General features: G+C 35.9%; 1 long non-coding RNA gene across 1 annotated transcript in view; it reads left to right on the top strand.

Moving 5' to 3' along the window:
* Window positions 1–22,093, top strand: part of LOC132529351 (uncharacterized) — a 231,407-nt gene that overhangs the window by 3,224 nt on the left and 206,090 nt on the right. Inside the window, exon 2 of the long non-coding RNA XR_009543426.1 lies at window positions 13,267–13,321. This is a non-coding gene — a long non-coding RNA (uncharacterized LOC132529351). The remainder of the gene's footprint in view (window positions 1–13,266; window positions 13,322–22,093) is intronic.

The raw sequence follows: 22,093 nt of genomic DNA, 5'->3' as shown, positions 1-22,093 counted from the left end.
ACCACTGTTTCCTTCTAGAGGTAATAACAAGGTCAATGTGAGTTCTCCTGGGTTTTGAGACTTGTGATTCCATGAATAATAAGGGTTATTGTAAGAAGTCTGCAAAGAGCCTATGGTTTTGGAACAGGCTTTGCTTTATAATTAAAAAAGATGAATTCAATCCATCTCTATAAAGAGAATATATATCCTCATACTCTTATAAGGATGGAAGATGCTGTATAAACATCAATACCTATTATAGTAAATTCCCAATTTGAGAGTTATGAGGGTGAAAAGAAAAAGGAAAAGAATGCAGAGAAAGGAAGGATGGCTGTATTCAAAGGTAATCCAAAAGCTTCATTTTGGCCAATAGCTTATATGAATCTCTCACACCTGATATTTCCCCCCAAACTGCTAACAACGAATTATTTTTTAAAAAAGTAAAAAAATGGAAATAAAGTTGAAATTAAAATTAAATTAAGTGGTATAAAATAGATCTTCCTTATACATTAGTTTGAAACAGTTACTCATAAGCAAAAATTATTTAAAAGAGGATAGAAATATCAGGAAGACTCAAGTTTAGATAAATTGACAGTGAATCATTTCCTGAAAATTACATTATCACACTTATTCAATTATTTCAACTGTAATACATTTTAGAAATTATTCTATTTTACTCAGATATTTTTTCACATCTAAAACCCCAGAAAATGGAGCCAATGACGTAATATATAGTAAAGTTGTTTAAACTTGTAAAAAAAAACACAGAAGAATATTTTTCTTTATTGTATTTTAAACACAATAACCAACCTTTAGTATATTAGAAACTGAAAGGAAGTTACTGTTATCTATATTTTTTTCTTCAGACTCAGTAGGACTTACATGTGGCTTATGGCCTTTTTAAGCTGAAGTTCAACAAAAAAAGGCAATTATGTACCTGGAATGTACTGGAATTAACCTAATTTGGATTTAATATTTTCAGAATAATGTTAAGTCTGTTTTTTCTATTTCTTTTTTTTATGGTACCTATTTCAGAAGGTTATGTGTGATGTTAAATGAGACAACATACTTATTTATTTATTCATATATTCATTTATTTATTTTTTGGCTGCATGGCATGTGGGATCTTAGTTTCCAGACTAGGGATTGAACCTGTGCCCCCTGCAGTGGAAGCGCAGAGCCCTAACCACTGGACCACCAGGGAATTACCTTTCTTCTATTTCTCTACCCTTACCTAGTCACAAGATTTCTAGTATAGATTGCATAACTTGATATTCAAAGTTTTAAAATATATGCCCCTCAAACATCCAAATGACTGAGACCATTATACCTAGTGCTTAAACGAAGCGACCACTGTGATGCCTCTGTGAGGATCCATCCTGATCCCACCTGAGCTGTCTGCGTCACAGGAATTGTGCCTTTCTGGAAGCCTCGGTTGGTCATTTGCATCCTGGCCGATCATATCATCACTATGCAGTGGGCACAGTGAAGGTTACTTTCATCTTAGGTCCGTCTTAACTGATAGCTCTGCAGCCTGCTACAACACTGGGCATCAGGCTCTCGTCTTCAGTAGCATGCCCTTTGCTTTTAGTACATTCCCTTGATGTTTCTCCTGTGTTGAATGTTCCACCCCCTCTTTTGGACCCCATGCTTTCTTCTTTCCTGGTTTGATCCCTTGGTTTTGTTGGAGCACGTTATCCTTTAGCTTCCTGAGAAGCAGGTTTTGAAAACTACATTTTTGATTACTTGCATGTTAGAAATATTTTTCTACCCTCATCTGTGATTGAATTGTGTCAGGGCGTAACACTCTGAAGTTAGAAATAGTTTTCCTTCAGATTTTAAAAATCATTATACCACTGTCTCCTAATCTCCGATGTTTATCTATGAAGTCCCATACCTTTCTGATTCCTGACACCACATGCATTACACCCTGGACCCCTATTTCTTTTAACTCTCTGGAAGCATTTAAGATCTTTTCATCTATATACTTTTGAAATTTCATGATGATGTCCCTTGAAAAAAGGTGTACTTTTTCACCATTATTTTGCAGGACAGTGTCTCAACCCAGCCATTCAGTTCTGAGAAATTTTATTTTATTATTTCTTTTTAATATTTTCCTTACATTTTCTCTGTTTCTTGATCTATTTCCAAGAACTTCTATTAGCTACATGTTGAACCTGGGTCCTTAAAATATGTATATTTTTAATATTTCTTGTCCCTTATTCTACTTTCTAGATGATTTCTCAATATTTTTTGATGTTTAAAATGCATCACCATTTTAATACTAATAGTTACTTGTTACACTCTGATCATTACTTTTTAAAAAAGAATCCTGTTCTTATTTTACAGTTGTAAAATTTTCTCTTATCCAAACGTTATATTTTTGAAAATATCTTCTATGTACCCCCCTGCATTTTTTCTGAGTTTCTCTATTTCTTCTGAGTCTCATTTTTATGTTTGTGTTGGTCTGCTCACTCATGTTGGAAACTTTTATTTTTATAACTTGTCTGGAGATGTTTGTCCAGTAATTTCTGAGAATGAGGCTGTAAGAAATGGTGAGTAAGCTCTGTTGGCTTATAGACTCCTGTTGGGCTTTACATTAGTGTTACTGGGATAAGAACCTGACCAGGAGACCCCAAATATCAAAGTCTGGAGGTCTTTTCTCTTGGGACAGGAGGTATATGCAAAGAAACCCTTGGGTTATAAGCCAGTCTGTGGCCTCCAGGGCCCAGCACTGGGTATCTAAGCACTGTAAAATCCTAGGAAGACATGGTGGATCTCTCCTTTCTGCATGAAGACATTCACTTACTCAGTTTCTAAGGACAGGCCTTACACTACACTCCTCCTTGCCCCAAATCTGGAGACTCTTTGGTTCAGTTTCTCCAGAGTAAAACTTTCTCTTTTGTAAATAGGGAAGGAGGCTATTTCAGTTGTGAAGGAGGGAATCTGGGCTCTGTCTACTCCTAGGCACAATTCTGCTGATCCTTTTGTTTCTGTCTCCATCCTTAATAACTACCATTGTAAACTGACCTAATGCAGTTAGGTTATGCACAATTCTTAAGTCCTTTTTGGTAGATAATAGATGCCCACTAAAAAATTTTGAGGTGAATGACACTAGCTGCTCCACTCACTACCAGGTGCCACTCTAACCTTGCTACCAGGTTATAAAAAAGGTAATTCTCAAACCAAGGGTTGCCCCTATCTATACACACAAAAGAAACAGTTCATATGATCTTTCCTGTTGAATCAAGGAAATCCCAAGCTCTTGGTTCCTTTAGATGTTTTTATTACCACTTTCTGAAGTGGTAGATTTGTCAAATGCTAAAATTTCAGGGCAGGATTCTATAAGCCATATAGGTGGAATTCTGCAAAAGAACACCCCAGAGTTCACAGCTTGATACAGGACCACAATTCCACTTAGGAATTCAGCCCAGTTCATCTTTCGAGGTAAAGGGAATAGACCTAGCTGGCTTCTCATACATGGTTACATAAGCATGGGAGAGTCTCTAAAATATTTTATACAGTGACCCTATTTTGAATAATTTAAATTTTACTAATGAGAATTCATATCCAGTATTCATCAAATGAGGCAACATATTTTACCAACATTTAGTAATATTAACCAGCCAGCTTTGGATGCTAATTAAGATATGGATAACAGAAACAAATACGTTAGCTACAGCTGGAGTAGGGCCTTCCTTAAAATGCCGTCTGATCACAACTCAGTTGTACATTATTGATTTGTGTTTTAACTGACCAACCCTAGCTTGGACATTCTTGGTTAGTACCTGGGTTACAGCCTAAGCTAAGTAGCACACATACCATATCACACTGCCTGTCGTCTACTTTTTTATAAAGTACATTAAGACTGCAACCTTGTCTTCTAAGGAAACTGTGCTCCTAAGAGCCGATCCAGACCTCTTCAGGACTTAATGGTTTCCTTATACAGGCATACCTTGGAAGTATTGCAAGTTCAGTTCCAGACCACTGCAATAAATTGAGTGACATGAATTTTTTGGTTCCCCAGTACATATAAAAGTTGTTTATACTATACTGTAGTCTATTAATTGTGCAATAGCATTATGTCTAAAAAACCAATGCACAAGTATTAATGTAAAAATACTTTATTGCTGAAAAATGCTGACCATCATGTGAGCCTTCAGTGAGTCATAATCTTTTCGCTGGTGGAGGGTCTTGCCTCGATGTTCATGGCTGCTGACCGATCAGGGTGCTGGCTGCTGAAGGCTGGGGCGGCCGTGGCAGTTTCTAAATATAACACAGCAATAAAGTGTGCTGCATTGGTTGACTCTTCTTTTCACAAACAATCTTTCTGTAGCATGTAGTGCTGTTTGATAGCATTTTCCCTATAGTAGAACTTCTTTCAAAATTGGAGTCAATCCTCTTAAGCCCTGCTGCTTCTCTGTCAGCTAAGTTTATGTAATATTCTAAACCCTTGGTTGTCATTTTAACAATCTTCACAGCATCTTCACCAGGAATAGATTCCATCCCAAGAAACCCCCTGTGTTTTTTTTTTGTTTTTTTGTTTTTGGCTCATCCAGGAAAAGCAACTCCTCATCCATTCAAATTTTATCGTGAGATTGCAGCAATTCAGTCACATCCTAAGACTCCACTTCTAGTTCTAGTTCTCTTGCTGTTTCCACCACAACTGCAGTTACTTCCTCTACTGAAGTCTTGAACCCTTCAAAGTCATCCATGGCTGGAATTAACTTCTTCCAAACTCCTGTTAATGTTGATATGTTAACCTCTTCCCATGAATCATGAATGTTCTTAATGGCGTCTAGAATGGTGAATCCTTTCCGGAAGGTTTTCAATTTACTTTTCTCACATGCATCAGAGGAATCATTATAAGGCAGCTAGAGCCTTACAAAATTGATTTCTTAAAGAACAAGACTTGAAAGTTGAAATTACTCCTTGATGCATGGGCTGCAGAATGGATGCTGCGTTTCCAGGTGTGAAAACACATTAATCTCCACCAGAGCTCTTGGATGACCAGGTGCATTTTCAATGAGCAAAAATATTTTGAAAGGAATCTTTTTTTCCTGAGCAGTAGGTCTCAACAGTGGGCTTAAAATATTCAGGAAACCGTGTTGTAAACAGATGCGCTGTCATCCAGGTTTTGTTGTTCCATTGATGGTGCACAGACCAAGTAGATTTAGCATAATTCTTAAGAGTCCTAGAATTTTTGGAATGGTAAATGAGCACTGGCTTCAACTTCAAGGTATCAGCTGCCTTAGCCTTTTACAAGAGAGTCAGCCTGTCCTTTGAGGCTTTGAAGCCAGGCACTGACTTCTCTCTAGCCATGAAAGTCCTAGATGACACCTTATAATACAAGGCTGCCTCATCTACACTGATAAACTGTTGTTTGGTGTAGCCACCATCAGTTATTATCTTAGCGAGATCATCTGGATAACTTGCTGTAGCTTCTACACCAGCACGTGCTACTTCACCTTGCACTTCTATGTTATGAAGACGGCTTCTTTTCCCAAATCTCATGAACCAACGTCTGCTAGTTTCAAACTTTTCTTCTGTAACGTCCCCACCTCTCTCAGCCTTTGTAGAATTGAAGAAGGTTGGGGCCTTGCTCTGGATTTGGCTTCGGCTTAAGGGAATTTTGTGGCTGGTTTGATCTTCTATCCAGACAACCACAGCTCTCCATATTGGCAGTAAGATTGTTTTGCTTTCTTATCATTCGGGCATTCACTGAAGGAGCACTTTTAATTTCCTCCAAGAACTTTTTCTTTGCACTGAGAACTTGGCTAAGTGTTGGTACAAGAGGCCTGGCTTTCAGCCTGTCTTGGCTTTTGACATGTCTTCCTCGCTAAGCTTAATCATTTCTAGCTTTTGATATAAAGTAAGAGGCATGTGACTCCTCCCTTCACTTGAACACTTAGAGGCCATTGTAGGGTTATTAAGTGGTCTAATTTCAATATTGTGTCTCAGGGAATATGGAAGCTCAAGAAGAGGGAGAGAGATGGGGAAATGGCTAGTTTGTGGAGCAGCTAGAACACACACATTTGTCTATTAGGTTTGCTGTCTTATATATGGGTGTGGTTCATGGAGCCCCAAAACAATTATGATAGTAACATCAAAGATCACTGATCACAGATCACAACAAATATATTAATAATGAAAAAGTTTGAAATATTGCAATAATTACCAAAATGTGAAACAGAGACATGAAGTGAGCAAGTGCTGTTGGAAAAAATGTGTCAATAGACTTTCTCAAGATGGGGTTGCCACAGACATTCAATTTTTAAGAAACCCCACAATATCTGCAAAGTGCAATAAGGGGAAACCCAATAAAAAAAGGTCTGCCTGTCATGGTCTAAGTTTTCTAAGTTTCTTCCATTCCACTAAATCATCTACTTTCTCATTGACAAAAGATTGCTGACATTTACCTTCTACTGTTATATATTATCTCATTTTCCTTGTCCTTCTGGATTTGTACTCCTTTAAAAATATATTTACTTTTATATTAGTCGGGTTATAGGAAGAACAAAGATAAACTTTTTTTATTTAAGCCTCACCTCTTAACCAACACTCTATTAAATTATTTTCCTAAACGTCAAAACATTTTCTTATCAGATCATTTAGGCAGCAGTGGGTAAAAACTACACATTTAGAACCAATATTTTCTATAAAACCAGGCAAAAGCTATTGAATTAATATTTCTTAACATCATCTACATCCTTATGCTTGGAATGGGAATTCTCTACAAGCAAAAGCAATGGGTTAGAATGAACAATAGGAAAAATGTATAAGTTTGACTGGCATAGTTTCAGATCTTTTCTATTATTTAAATTATTGTTCAGCAGGATCCCCAAATATTTATTTAAAATAAAATATACTAATAAAGTCTCCCAATTACACCTTTAATTGTGCTCTAAATAATGAATACAGTTGCTGAAAAAATATAGCTATTGTTATGATATTGATAAGGAGATTGTTGAAGGATGTCATCATGCCTGGAAAAGTGACCAGAGAGGGTGTTGGGTGTTGCATGTAAACCAGCTCTTAGGGTTGATTATGAAGGAAAGTCCCAGAAAGAGTGTCTATGATAGTACTGAGACTTGCCTTAACTACCTGAAAGTGACATTTTGTGTTACAGTTTTCTGTAAACACACCTTTGTGCTTGAAATAATTCAAAGTTGAGTTTTAAAATCTAATCTATGTGGCTATGTCATAATAGTTGGGATTGTTTCTGCTGTCTTTGCCTCAATTTGGGGCACACTGACTTAAAAAAAGATTGAAGTCTATTTCTACCAATTATAATTAAAATTCTAAAATGCAAACCACACTGTAAGTTAGATTTCCAATGGGCTACACTTTACAATAATACCAGAATATTTTTGAAAAAATTGTGAATATTAGAAAATGAAGCCATACTTTTACAATTGGTATTTTTACACTGACTGAACTACTCAATTACCATGTGAAGACTGAATATAGGTGGCAAAAATGTAAGTTTTCTAATGGTAATAACTTTTAATACTAAACTTACAGAAAGGCAGTTTTTAAGGTTAAAGCAGATGGATTAATTCTATTTATCAGTGAAAACTTAGTGAGAAATGCAATAACATAATCAGAAGGGTAGTTGGTTCTTGAACTCATAATAATAACATCAATTTTCTGTGAACATTTAGAAAGCAGCTTTAAAAATTCAGTTTTGTACTTATAGACTTTTTCTCTGAACTTCTAACTTACTGCATAATTTGGGGATTTGAGCTGGAATCATGAAATGCCCTACAGAGTATGGCTATTGGTATATACAATAGACTAGCTCCCTGTTTACTCTGTCGGCTCTCCCTTCTTTTCCTGGCAACCACTTGGGGCCAGTATATGAACAAAGAGAACATGAGGTGTGATAAATTAAATAGGAAGCATACATTTACTTGTCGGATTTTTTAAAATAGTTGTAGGGATGAACTATTAAAAAAAAGTTAAGACAACAGGGTTTTATTGTTACCCAGAAAATTTGAGAGTAAATAAAACCAGAAGTACTAGGAATGTTGGTACTGACATTCACAAATAAATTCCTGTATGTTATGGGAATAAATGTTAGAAGGTCTATGTGGCATAAACTTAAAGGAAAGTGAAATTTATTTTAATTTATTCATTATTTCGCTCAACCATTAAATAAACGTGCATGAATTCCTATCATGTGTTAGTCTTGTGCTGGGCCTTGCAGAAAGAATAAAGATGAATAAAACATGTCTCTTGCCTGGGGGCATTCACAGTCATGGTCTAGTGAGCGATAATAAAAAACTAAGTACACGAAGAGAAGGATTTGTGTGATCAATGTGTTGGGAATTAAAGTCTGGTAGGCCATCTATCCACAATGGTTGATTTATTGATTTTTACCTTATCTTATTCTAGAAAGAATGTTTTAGGAATGAGATAGACACAATGAAACAAATATGAAATCTGGGGTGTTAAGGAAAAAAGAAAAAATAACCGTTACAAAGGTGGAAATAAATATACATCTCTTTTTCCAAAGGATAAACTGTAACCCAACCAAGTTTGAAGTGGGGATAAACAAAGAAAACACTGAGAAAGGAGAAGATGATGAGTGGAATGTTGACTTCTTTCAGATCGAAAGAATAGAACAAAATGCACGTGTTTCAAATATTGTTAAAGTTACTTGCTAATGCTTTGAAAAATTAAATATCATCTCTCAGTATGAGATGATATTTATAAATGTGCTTTAAACACTTCAAGAGGCAATATGTGGCACTTACTCTTTGCTATATTTTATCTCTTTACGTACATTTTTTATCATTTTGCTTCTTATTATGAAATCTCCATGACATTAAAAATGAAAAATAAAAAGAGATGAAAAGCTTAAGTCACCATGTTTTCTTACAGCTTCAATAGAGGTTTGATGAAAACATTTGTATTCTGGCACCATGTTGACTGTCGAACTTACTCCCAGAGCAGCTACAAATTTGTCCTATGGCCTGAGGCATCGAAACACCACAGAGCCCTGCAATAATTTCCTGTCTGATCAGACAACCCCGTTATTCCATTTTCCCGGGTGTCCTGGTGACCTGGTGACCTATCAACAACAAGCATTGCTTCAGCTTTAGGTTTAAAATATCTGCTGGGTTTGCAGACTCAGATTCATTTTACCACCTAGCTGAAAATGTACAGTGCACTTTAGGGTGATGGAGTTCGCCTTCATTCATTCATCCATCCTTACTTTTATTCTATTTGGTTCTTAGTGCAAAAGAAAGAGTGCCACCTCCTGGATGTGGGATTGGAAGAGCATATGAACGTAAAAATATACTGTCTTATGAAAGGCAGATTCAAAGTAATTGTGTAAGGAAAAATTTCAAAGAATGTCTCATTTCACTAATAATAATTACATAAATGTGCTTAAATGCTTTTATTATCAATAAACACTGAATGGAAATTATTTTAGAATTCCCATCTAAATATTTAGAAATAAAGATTCCTCTTGTTTTCTTATACCTTATTTTTTAAAGGAAATTTTTAAAATTTAGAGCAGTTTTAAGGTTCACTGCAAAATTAAGAGGAAGGTACAAAGATTTCTTATATAACCTACCCCTATACCTGCATAGCCTCCCCCATTATCAACATCACTCACCAGAGTGGTACATTTGTTACAATTGATGAATCTGCATTTACCAATTACAATAAACTAAAGTCCACAGTTTACATTAGGGTTCATTCTTGGTGTTGTACATTCTGCAGGTTAGGACAAATGTATAATGCCATGTATCCATAATTATAATATTATACAGAGTGTTTTTACTGCCCTGAAATTTCTCTGTGCTCCACCTATTCATCCCACTCCCCCTCCCTTGTGGCAGCCACGGATCTTTTTACTGTCTCCATATTTTGCCTTTTCCAAAATGTAATATAATTGGAAACATACAGTATGTAGCCTTTTCAGATTGGCTTCTTGCCCTTAGTAATATTTAAGTTTCCTTTATGTCTTTTCATGACTCCATAGCTCCTTTCTTTTTAGCACTGTATAATATTCTGTTGTCTGGACATGCAAGTTTATTTATTCATTCACCTACTGACAGATATATTGGTTGCTTCCAAGTTTTGGCAATTATGAATCAAGATACTGTAAACATTTGTGTGCAGCTTTTGTGCGGATAAAATTTTCAACTCCTTTGGGTAAATACCAAGGAGTTGGTATTTACCAACTGATTGATGGATTGTATAGTGAGAGTATGTTTAGTTTTATAAGAAACTGCCAAATTATCTTCCAAAGTGGAAGTGTTTATACTTAGGTATAAATCTAACAAAATATATACAAGATCTGTATGAGGAAAACTACAAATCTCTGATAGACAAAATTTAAGAAGAACTAAATAAATGGAGAGATTCCATGTTCATGGATAGGAAGACTCAATATTGTCAAGAAGTCAGTTCTTCCCAACTTGATCTATAGATTGAATACAATCCCAGTCAAAATCCCAGCAAGTTATTTTGTGTCTATTGACAAATTGATTATACGGAGAGGTAAAAGACCAAGAATAGCCAACACAGCATTGGAGGAGCAGTACAAATTTGGAGGATCGATACTATCCAACTTCAAGACTTAGTATAAAGCTATGGTAATCAAGACACAGTGCTATTAGCAAAATAATAGACAAATGGATGGAACAGAATGGAGAGTTATAGGAGAAAACCTAGATGACCTCTTTAGGCATGCCTCTGTTTACCCCTGATAACTTTCCTTATTTTGAAGCCTGCTTTGTCTATAATTAATATAGTTATTCCTGCTTTATTTTGATTAGTGTCAGCATGGTATATTTTCTCCAGCCACTTACTTTTAATCTTTATGTATCTTTATATTTAAAGTGAGTTTCTTGTGGACAACATACACTTGGGTCATGTCTTTTCATCCACTCTGGCAATCTCTGTCTTTTAATTGGCACATATGGACCATTGACCTTCAAAGTGGTTATTTTTACATTTGGATTAATATCTACCATATTTGTTTCTGTGTTCTATTTGTTGCCCTTCTTTGTTCCTGTTTTTGTCTTCTACTCTTTTTCTGCCTTTTGTGGTTTTAATTGAGCATTTTAAATGATTCCATTTTCTCTCCTTTTTTTAGCATATCAGTTATACTTTATTCTTTAATATTTTAGTGGTTATTCTAGAGTTTACAATATACATTTACAACGAATACAAGTCTACTTTTAAATAACACAATACCACTTCACTGATAGTGTGAGTACCTTATAATAACAAAATATTCCTAATTCCTCCCTTCCATCACTTGTATCGTTGTCATTTATTTCACTAATATATAAGCATACATAAGCATAGATATGTATATATGATATATACATAAGCATACATTATCGAATCCATTGTTACTATTATTATTTTGAAAAAACTCTTATGTGTTAGATCAATTAAGAATAAGAAAAATAAAAGTTTTGATTTAATCATCACTTAATCCTTCTTTGATGCTCTTGGTTTTTTGTCGGTTTTTTTTTTGCGGTATGCAGGTCTCTCTCTGTTGTGGCCTCTCCCGTTGCGGAGCGCAGGCTCCGGATGCGCAGGCTCAGCGGCCATGGCTCACGGGCCCAGCCGCTCCGCGGCATGTGGGATCTTCCCGGACCGGGGCACGAACCCGCGTCCCCTGCATCGGCAGGTGGACTCTCAACCACTGTGCCACCAGGGAGGCCCCGATGCTCTTGCTTTTTTTAATGTAGATTGAGTTTCTTTTTTCTTTTTTTTTTTAAAAACATCTTTATCGGAGTATAATTGCTTTACAGTGGTGTGTTAGTTTCTGCTTTATAATAAAGTGCCTCAGTTATATGTATACATATGTCCCCATATCTCCTCCCTCTTGCGTCTCCCTCCCTCCCACCCTCCCTATCCCACCCCTCTAGTCACAAAGCACCAAGCTGCTCTCCCTGTGCTATGCGGCAGCTTCCCACTAGCTTGATTGAGTTTCTGACCTGTATTATTTTCCTTCTCTCTAAAGAACTTTTAATTTTTTGCAAGGAAGGTCTGCTGGCAACACATTCTCTTAATTTTTGTTTGTCTGAGAATGTCTTTAATTCTCTTTCACTTTTGAAGAATAATTTCACAGAGTAGAGAATTTTAGATTGGTGGTATTTTTCTCTCAGCACTTTAAATGTTTGACTGTATTCTCTTCTTTCTTGCATGGTTTCTGAAGAGAATTTGTATGTAACTCTTATCTTTGTTCCTGTATAGGTAAGACATTTCCCCCCCCCCGGCTTCCTTCAAAAAATTTTCATCTTTGATTTTCTGTAATTTGAAAATGATATGCCTAGGTATAGGGGTTTTTTCTTTTCTTTTTTTTTTTCCGTTTATTCTGTTTGTTGTTCTCAGAGCTTCCTAGATCTGTAGTTTGGTGTCCAACATTAACTTGGGGGAGATTACCAGCCATTATTGTTTCAAATATTTTTTCTATTCTTTTCTTTCTTCTTCTGGTGTGCTCATTAAATGTATGTCACACGTTTTTAAATTGTCCCACAGTCCTTGGATACTAAGTTCTGTGATTTTCAGTCTTTGTTCTCTTTGCTTTTCAGTTTTGGAGGTTTCTACTGAGATGCCTCTAAATTCAAAGATTCTTTCCTCAGCTGTATCTAGTCTACTAGTAAGCCCAACAAACGCATTCTTTACTTCTGTTACAGTGTTTTTGTTTTTATCTCTAGCATTTCTTTTTGGTTCTTTCTTAGGATTTCCATCTCTCAGCTTATGTTGCCCATCTGTTCCTGCATTTTGCCTATTTTACCTATTGGAGCCCTTAGCGTAATAATCATAATTGTTTTAAATTCCTGGTCTGATAATTCCAGCATCCTTACCATGTCCGCTTTTGGTGCTTGCTCTGTCTCTTCAAATTGTGTGTTTTGCTTTTTGGTATGTCTTGTAATGTTTTTAAATAGCCAGACATGATGCAACAGGAAAAACGAACTGCTGTAAATAGGCCTTTGGTAATGTGGTTGTGAGGTGGGGTGGGGGAGGGGAAGAGTTCTATAGTCCTATGATAGTCTTTTAGGGAGCCTATGCCTCTGGACAGTATCCTTCACAGGTGTTCTTAATTTTTCTTATCCCACCCTTAGGTGGAAGGGTGTGGCTTAGAGTGGGTTGGAGTTGAGTATTTCATTTCTCCCAGGTGAATAAGGTTCTGATAAAACCCCAGCAGGTTAGGCTGTGGTTAATTAGTTTCCCCTGAGGTCAGGCCTTCTTATAAAGAGCGGAGTGCTCTGGCAAGTTTCAAAATGGTTCCTTTCCCCTTCCCTTCAGAAGCGTGAGGGCGTTTTCTGCAGGATGCTGTGGAAACCTGGTTGAGCTCCTGGACGTAAATCTCTCCAAACTGTAAGTGCTCCCCCGTGACCGGGTCCCCCTAGAGTTTTTAGCTCTCAGAGTTGTCCTCACTGAGCTTTCATCAATTCATCAGTTACAGTTCTGGTTTCCCTACACTGGCGCTCGTTCCTGTGGTGGTTTTAGCTCATGAATCTCTGCCCCAGTGAGTTATTTTCTGTGTTCGCTTGTGTATCTTTCTGATTTTGGGGGCAGCAGTTTGCCCTGTATTCTCACCTCTCTTATGGATCCTAGAAGGGTTGTTGATTTTTCAGTATTTTCAGCTTTTTACTTGCTGTTCTAACGGAGTGGTAGCTTACAAGATCCTTACATGCAAAACTGGGAACTGGGCGTCTGTCTTATACATTTAAAAAATTGTTTACCTTTTACCTAATAATATAGAATAATTCAATATCTTCTTATGTTGTCTATGTAAAGAAGGCTAATTTTCTTGACAGTCTAATCCTATAATATGGAAAACTCAGGTTATCGAAAGACTAAAAACCCTCAAAACCTGGATTCTAGTAATTAAAGGGAGTCAAAGTTGAGGAGGAGAAAGAAGCTCTCCTGATCGAAATGCGGTCAATGATTTTCATCAGCTGAAGTCAGCATATAAGGTTTAAACGGCTGGTTCTCTATATTGCTTTCTTTGAGTCTCTATTATTTACTCCATAGAATCCTAATTAACTTTAAAAATATAATCATTAATTCCCTTTGCTTTCAGATGCTCTAATATTTATGCCTATTGGGTCTCTCTATACCCAAATACCTTGGAATACCAGCTAGTCATGAACTATAAACTCTAGGTATATAAATATGGTAGGCTTTCCCTAAAAGTCAGATTCATGCCTTAATCTACCATGGAAGTTATATTATCATAACCCCCCCCCTTTTTTTCTGTTTGTGTTAAAATAAGGAGTTGTAGTCTCTTGAATTCTAGAATTTCATAATCTTATTTAGAGTTTATTCACTTAACATGTACTGTGTGTATTTTATGTTGGGTGATAAGAAGCAATAATCAACACACAGAATGATCTGCTCTGATGGAATTCACAGTTTAGTGGAGAATTTTTAGGACATTGTTCAATAATTATCAAAACATAGTGTATAATCATATGCTATATATCCATAATCTAGAGGTCACATTTAGGGAGATCAGACGTAAGAGGCATCTTTTTCAGATTGGCTCATTCAGTATCCACTCATAACTCCTTTCATACTTCCTTTTTTTTACTCTACCATCTGCAAAGGTAAAAATCTACATTTTAAAGGTTTTTTAGACCTGATATTCCCCTGTAGAAGCTAGACTCCATCTGGAGAAGAACCCAAATGATACTAGAAAGGCAAAAGTGGGCAATCTGAGGTAACACCTGGGGAAATCATAGCTGTGGCAGTTACTATGCAAGGTCTACTGTATGATCTCCAGCAACACAGGAACTGAGCAGTGGACATTGGTTGCAGTGGGCTTTACATTGGAACATTCCCGTGGTGTGGTTGTACATTTCTCCAGGGTGTAGGCTTCTTCCTTGGCTTTGTAACAACCAAGCTTGGCTCCCTGGCCCTTGCAGAAATTCTTTAAGTTATCTTAATACTTTTGAACTAATTTCTTTTCTTATTAACCCAGCTGAAGGAGATTCTGTTTTCTATAACAAGGACCATGACAATAGAGTATACTTTCTGAGTCTCCATTAAAGGTCTTCCTTCAGGAACTTAGGTTTTGAATGATTCTGAATCTGATTTCATATGTGAATTTATGAGCTAGTGGTGCCCAAAACCCACAGTTGCATAAACTTGGAATCTTCACCAATCTGTGTTGAGAGCTTGGAGTTTAATTTCTGGTGGGGATTTTTGTTTTTACTGTTTTTACTTTTATTTTTTTTACCTTAGACTCAAGATTCCAAACCAGTGGCAAACTCTCTTCAAGCATAAATATTTTCTATCCCTGTTCCACAGACTATAAACTCTTTTCAGACTCTGGGATTTATGAAGCTCCCCTGCCAAATATTGGATTTAATATCCTAAACCCTGCTCTTAAGACCTTACATCAAAGTCTGAACTCTTAAGGGTTGCTCATTTATCAGTATCCTTTTTTCCCCTTTCTTTCATTTCTAGCACATGTGGCCTTTACTTTCCTTGAGTTCATAAAGTGTTAATTTTTTTTAATTTCGTGACTTATAGTTAGTGACGTCACAATGTCTATTTTTTCTTCCATAGTGCCATAAGTCTATGTTTAAAAATGTCCATCATTAATCAAATCAATTTGTAACATTTACAGGCTGATGATTTCCTACAAAAAGGGCAGTGGTTTGTATGAATTCACGGGTAAAGAAAAAGATATTCAAGGAGAAAAAATTTTTTTGTGCATTACCAACACCATCTAAGGTAGAAGTTATTTCGTTTTGGGACACTGGAACTGATTATCTAGAACTGTACTATGGAATACAGTAGCTATTAGCCGAATGAAATTGAAATTTAAATTAATTACATTAAATAAATAAAAAAATTCAGTTCCTCAGTCATACTAGCTACATTTCAAGCACTCTATAACCACACGTGCTAAGGGCTACTGTGTTGGACACCTACTGTGTGTCAGACACTATTGTCATCATAGGCATTATGAGGTGACATAGCCCCTGTCCTAAGGAGCTATCTCTAGTCTGGGAAAAGACAGAATAAACATGTAACCTAGTTAAAAAAAAAAAAAAAAAAGAACATTTAAGAACAGAAAAGAACACTTTAGGTGTTGGTATTTAATGACAAGGATAAAATAGGATAATATTATAGTGACTAGAGGGCTGCTTAATAGGTAGATTTATAAGTGAAGGCTCTCTGAATCATCAGTTGAATGGTAACAAGGCAATAACATGCAAAAATCTTGAAGAGTGTTTACAGATACAACAATAAGTACAGAGGCTCAAGACAGAAAATACTCAACATGTTTAAGGTACAGACAGACGGCCAGTGTGACTGGAGATTAGTGAAAGGAATAAGAGTAGAGGGAGATGAAATCAGAGACATTGGCCTAAGAGTTTGGGTTTTCTTTTAGTTGCAGCAAGAAGCTACTGAAGAATTTTAAACAGAAGAGTAGTAGCATTGTCTAATATATACTTACAAAAATATCATGAATAAAATAAGAGATAGCAGGACAAATTTTATAGAAGTGACTCATCAACTGAGTTTTGAAAGCATTGCTGCTTCTTCATCATTGTTTATTTCTTTGTTCATTTCCAGGGTAGGAGGAAAGGAATTTCTGCATTATAGTCTCTAGTAATAGACTCTTTTTCCAGTCCACTTGGTGGACTGTTTTGGGCAGGGGGATCTTGGTGTATGGAGAGAGTAGACTGGGGACTGGGATGGTGAATTAAGAGTGGAAGAACAGGTTGCATTTACTGGGGTCAGGTGTGCTAATTTAGCAAAAGTTGGAATGAGAAAATAAAAATGATCACGTGTAAAATTCCTTCAAGTAAATGAAATGTGCTCAACTGATTTCTCATCCTATCTCACTAATATTATCAAAACTAAGGGTTGAAATCTTTTAAGGATATCAATTAGCTACCTGTGTATGACTTTTTTGAAGCCCCATAAATGCAAATGTAATGGGGCAGATGCAAGTTCAAAGCACCGGAGGATAATATTTTCAACCCTGTCTGCATTGTTTAATGAGATGAATTCAGTGGACTTCAAATGTGTCACGTCTTGTAAATCATTGGGTTATAAACTTTAACAGGGTAAGTGGATGCACTGTTTCTGTCTCCACTGCATAGGGTTAGTGCACTAGATAATAGCCAGGCAACATGGGGTAGTAATGCCTACATTATTGGTTTATAGGTAGAGTGACCCTCTTACATGTGAGGGATTTAGAAGGAAAATACATTTATATGCATGAGAAAAGAGGGAAAAATTATGAAAATTTAGATTAAAAAACCTGCATTTTACATTTTCTCTTTATTTTCATGCAGGACATTAATTGGGTGGCCAATTAAAATTTGTGTTTATGGGTACAAGTTATGGTTCACCGTTGCTTATTTCCCTAATCTTTGGTGGTTTTATAGGTTTTAATTTTCGTGTAAGAGTGAGCAAAACCGTAACATTGCTATGCCTCTCTATGTTTTACTTAGAGAGAGTCTCCTGGTGTTTATTTAAGCTTTCTTGGTGGGATTGCCACTAAGTTACAGTGTTCTATAATATTGCTCTAGTCCAAAGACTTGATATCCTAGTGCCTTAGTGATTAGTGTCTGCGTGGTTGGGTAACTTAAATTGTTTTTATGTAGCTCAGGATGTTTTGAACTGATTTGACATTGGTAATAGCTGGGCTGGTTAGGGGTATGAGCAAATTTTGTGTTTCAGGGACGAATTGATGTATCAAGTGAATGCAGCTGTCAGAATTAAGAAGAAAAGACATTTAAGCCACCATAGATACAAGATACTGCTGTGATAAATTGAACCTACAAAATGTGGAGTGGCCCAGTTATGCACATGCAGTCTTGTTTTATTTAATATCTCTTCTTGTTTGGGTGTGAATCTAGCCTTAGGCACCGGGCTGAGGAAGCATTATTACTCAGTTGCCAAATGGCCTGGATTTAAGATTCCCATCCACTCATAAGTTTGGGCTTTATCAAACAGGACATTATGAATAGGTAAGGAAACACTTTTGCCTTTTCTCTCAACTAAATTAATTACATCTAAATGACAAAGATTTTGTTTCTGAGTCACACTTGTCATTGAGCTGTTCTGTTAGATAAAATCGTGTGAACTTTCTGCCTATCTTCTAAAAAATGCTAATTTCTGTACCATTATTGGAATCTGAAAAAAGTGGAATGTAAGTAAAACACAGATCAAGATTAATATGGTAGTTCTCCAATTTTTGCTGGTTGAACCGATCTTGGTAATTTTGTGCTATGAATTCTTACTTGTCTATGCTAATTGGGATGAGAAGGGAAAGAAAAGTTTCCTGCCCTTTTGTTCCTCCTGGATTTCAAATCACTGAACAGATGCAGTGATATAAACCTGCATTTAAGTCCTTTATATTTTCCTTTATAGACACGATTGTAAATTGTGCTCTTCCTGCATTTGTAATTAGAGGGTGAAACAGATTGCAAAGGCTCAGTGTAAAGAAATGTCCATTAAAATAATTTATACTGCCAAGTGATTGTTCACTCCAAGAGGGGAACTCAATTTGCTCCACACAAAAGAATGCAGTTGCACATACACATTTTGAAGAAACTTTGTTATGCAGGGCAAAGTAACTCAGTAACTGGACCATACAGTGAAAATCATAAAACTAAAGATGCATAAATGATTAAAAAAAATGAGCGTTGTTGGAAGGGATAATTGAAGTCGTTGGAAGCCCTTCAAAGTACAGTTTAATACACTAATCATATCTGCTCCTAAGCCTGCTGTAGATAAGAAATGTGTGGTAATAGTTTTTCCCTCTCTGAAATTTTAGCCATTCTTATAGAAGCAAATGTAGCATTACTAGTGGTGATTTGAGATACATCCCTCTATACATTCAATATATATTTAGTAAGGAAAGAGTTAAGGTATTTTAGCTATCATGTGAGGCAGCACAACATACTGCTTAAGAATGAGGATTCTGGAGTCAGCCCTTCTGGGTTTGAATTGCATCTCCATTGACCCTTTGAATGACGCTGGAGAAATTGTCTAACAATTCTGTGCTTCAGTTCCTTCCTGTGTCAAATTGGAATAACTAAAAATGCTAATCTCAATGGTTTGTTGTGCCCGACAACACAAATGTATTGAAATTTTATTATTAAGTAACAGCTCATGACCAGAATTTAATATCATCCAAATATTTTATGTTTACTTAATCGTTTGTTTACAAAAACAACTTTAATAAAGCATTTGTTTCCAAAAGAGAGGCAACTGCAGTTTTTCTGCCAAAAAAGTGGAAGTTTAAAAAAAAATTTATTGTAAAGCAACTATACTCCAGTAAAAATTTTTTAAAAATTAATTAATTTGCCTAAAATTTAAGACAGATCTGTATATAACCACAAGTCTCAAGTTCTAAGCTTGGAAAAATTCCTTGTCTGGTGCTTATGTTTTTGACAGCTTCCTGTTTACACAGAGCTGAAAAATTTTAAATGTAAAAATGTTATCAACATGAAACTTACACCTAGAGAAAGTTTCAGGAAAGAAACTATGCAGTTATTTTGTTAGCTCCTTATGTGAGAATCTTTAATTTGAATGACATAAACATGTATGTTTCCCTTTCAACCAGTATAAAAATATTTTTTATGCCTTTATGTTTCTACTCTACTGGGCACTGAAGTTTGAGATTGACTCAAATTCTGCCCACAGGGAGCTTGGGCCATCTGTGAGATTAGTAGAACCTGCAAATCCTAGGGTTTACTTGGTCTGTAGAACGGCAAACAGAATTGGAATGTTGTGTCAACTTCATGTGTAACCTTGGCTGTTACTTTACCTTCACTTTGAAAGTAAGATTGCAGCTCTTAGAGTTGTGAGGAGAAATAATTGCATTGATCTAGTGCAGTTTCTGGAACGTGTTTGATACTCAGTCAGCAGATTGAGTAACTTTCTCCCTTTTCTTTTAGATTCTACCCCAGATAACTTCAGTGCACTCTATTCAAGGTACTATTTGAAGCCTAATGCCAAAGCTATGCAATTCTATTTTTTTATTTTTCTATGGTTTAATATTATTAGAACTATGTTTTTTTTTAAGATTAAGAATATGCTGGGAACCCAACAGCTCTCGATGTCTTTGTCTATAGTAGACTTTTTAATTTTTGAATTTTATTTAATTTATTTTTTATACAGCAGGTTCTTATTAGTCATCAATTTTATACACATCGGTGTATACATATCAATCCCAATCGCCCAGTTCAGCACACCACCATCCCCACCTCCCCGTGGCTTTCCCCGCTTGGTGTCCATACGTTTGTTCTCTACATCTGTGTCTCAACTTCTGCCCTGCAAACCGGTTCATCTGTACCATTTTTCTAGGTTCCACATACATGCGTTAATATACGATATTTGTTTTTCTCTTTCTGACTTACTTCACTCTGTATGACAGTCTTTATAAGAAGTTAAGACGTCTTCAAAAATAAATCAGCCTCTGAGTCACCAGTACTCAGTGTGGATGAGTATAAATCTGCTATATAATACCTGCATGTCTCTACTTTTCTAGATCAGAAAGCCATGTGGCCATCTGTAGGAGGAAACTGTTTGTGGTGCCTGACGTATTGTTATTGTTATGAAGACTAGATGATCCTTGCAGTTATGTGGGAAAGGTTCTGACAATCTCTAGAGCCTAATGATAATCTTTATATATCATACCTTTTTAAAGTTCTGGCTTACATCATTTTTGATGATTACAACCATTTAAAGTAGAATCACCATACATTGATCATAAAACTGCTTCTCTAATGGATACTTTTAACTTCTGAGTTAAAATCTATCTTGATCAAAATCTATCTTCTGCAAAGTAATATCCTTTGGCATTTAATACATATCAACATATCACTCAGTTTTCATTCTTTACATTGAATATTTATCTATCCCTCTGATAACTTAAAGTTGATTTTCTGAACATGTAAACTAGATTGTGCTAAGAAACAGGAGCAACATTTCAAGAAGTCCGCACAGGTGTCTGTGGATGTTTTCCCCCTAAGGATCTGACATTTCTTGCATCTGTGTTTCTTGTTTTTCTTCTTGATAAAACCTAGTGTTTGGTTTTTATGCTTTGTTCCAGAAGCACATTTGTCTCATATCTTCAGAGAATAGTTTACAATGAATTTTCACTATGAAACGTAACTGATGGTACAAAACCAGTCCTTCTAATCCCTTGGGTCAGTTTGCCAAAAAAATATTATTTTAGTTTTGCCTACAGTGACACTCACATGCCCTCATGGCTTCCTGAATTCTCCCCTACTGATTCACATTTTACTGTTTTAAGGGCTTTGTGTGAATCTGAAAACACATAAATTTCTCCATGTAATTCCTTTTTAGATCATCAAAAAAGTTAAATAATTATTTTGGCATTGAGATTTCCCATCATTAACTTTTCTCTGTTCAGAAAAGTGCCTATTTGTTTCAATTTCTTGTCAGTTTTCAGATATAACAAATGTTTACCCCAGAATATACGTTTTTCTCCAAGTAGAATCAATTTGATCTTAGGGCCTTAGAAGTCATTTGTTTCTCTATCTGCCTAATGATTAGATTCAGCTGAAATATAGGAAAACCTAAAGGACTTCTCTCTGAGGCAAACCATTTTACCTTTAGACAGTATTGTCTGCTAGTTGACATTAACAAAGAAGACATTACCAAAGAGTTCACCACATATTTTCTTTAAATAGTTAAATTTTCTCATATATTGGGGGGGGGTGTATAGAAATTAAATTTGCATAGATTTGCATGAGTCTAAAATAATGTTGTCTATTGCCATGTAACTTGCGAGAAAATCTCATTTCTTTGCAGGTATATGATTTATTTCTATTCAGGAATCTTGTTATGTCCAAATTACTCTTAATAAAGGTCTACTCCTCTCTATTTAGTGAGCTAAAGCAGCATGACAGGATATAAAGAGCAAAGGGTCCAGGAAAAACTAAATTTTATCTTCCATTTTTTCTACTTGCCAACTCTGGACACCGAGTTAACCTCTCTGAGCCTCAGTTTATCCTTATGTAAATTGTAAGAGTAACAACATTAATATGTATATTGTCCAAGTCTCAGGATAACTGTGTGGATCTCGTATGTGAAAATCCTTTGGAAAATGAAAAACATATTTAATAAA

The sequence above is a fragment of the Lagenorhynchus albirostris genome, chromosome 11 (assembly GCF_949774975.1).
Source record: "Lagenorhynchus albirostris chromosome 11, mLagAlb1.1, whole genome shotgun sequence".
NCBI lineage: Eukaryota > Metazoa > Chordata > Mammalia > Artiodactyla > Delphinidae > Lagenorhynchus > Lagenorhynchus albirostris.
This window is presented reverse-complemented; position numbering and strand designations above follow the sequence as displayed.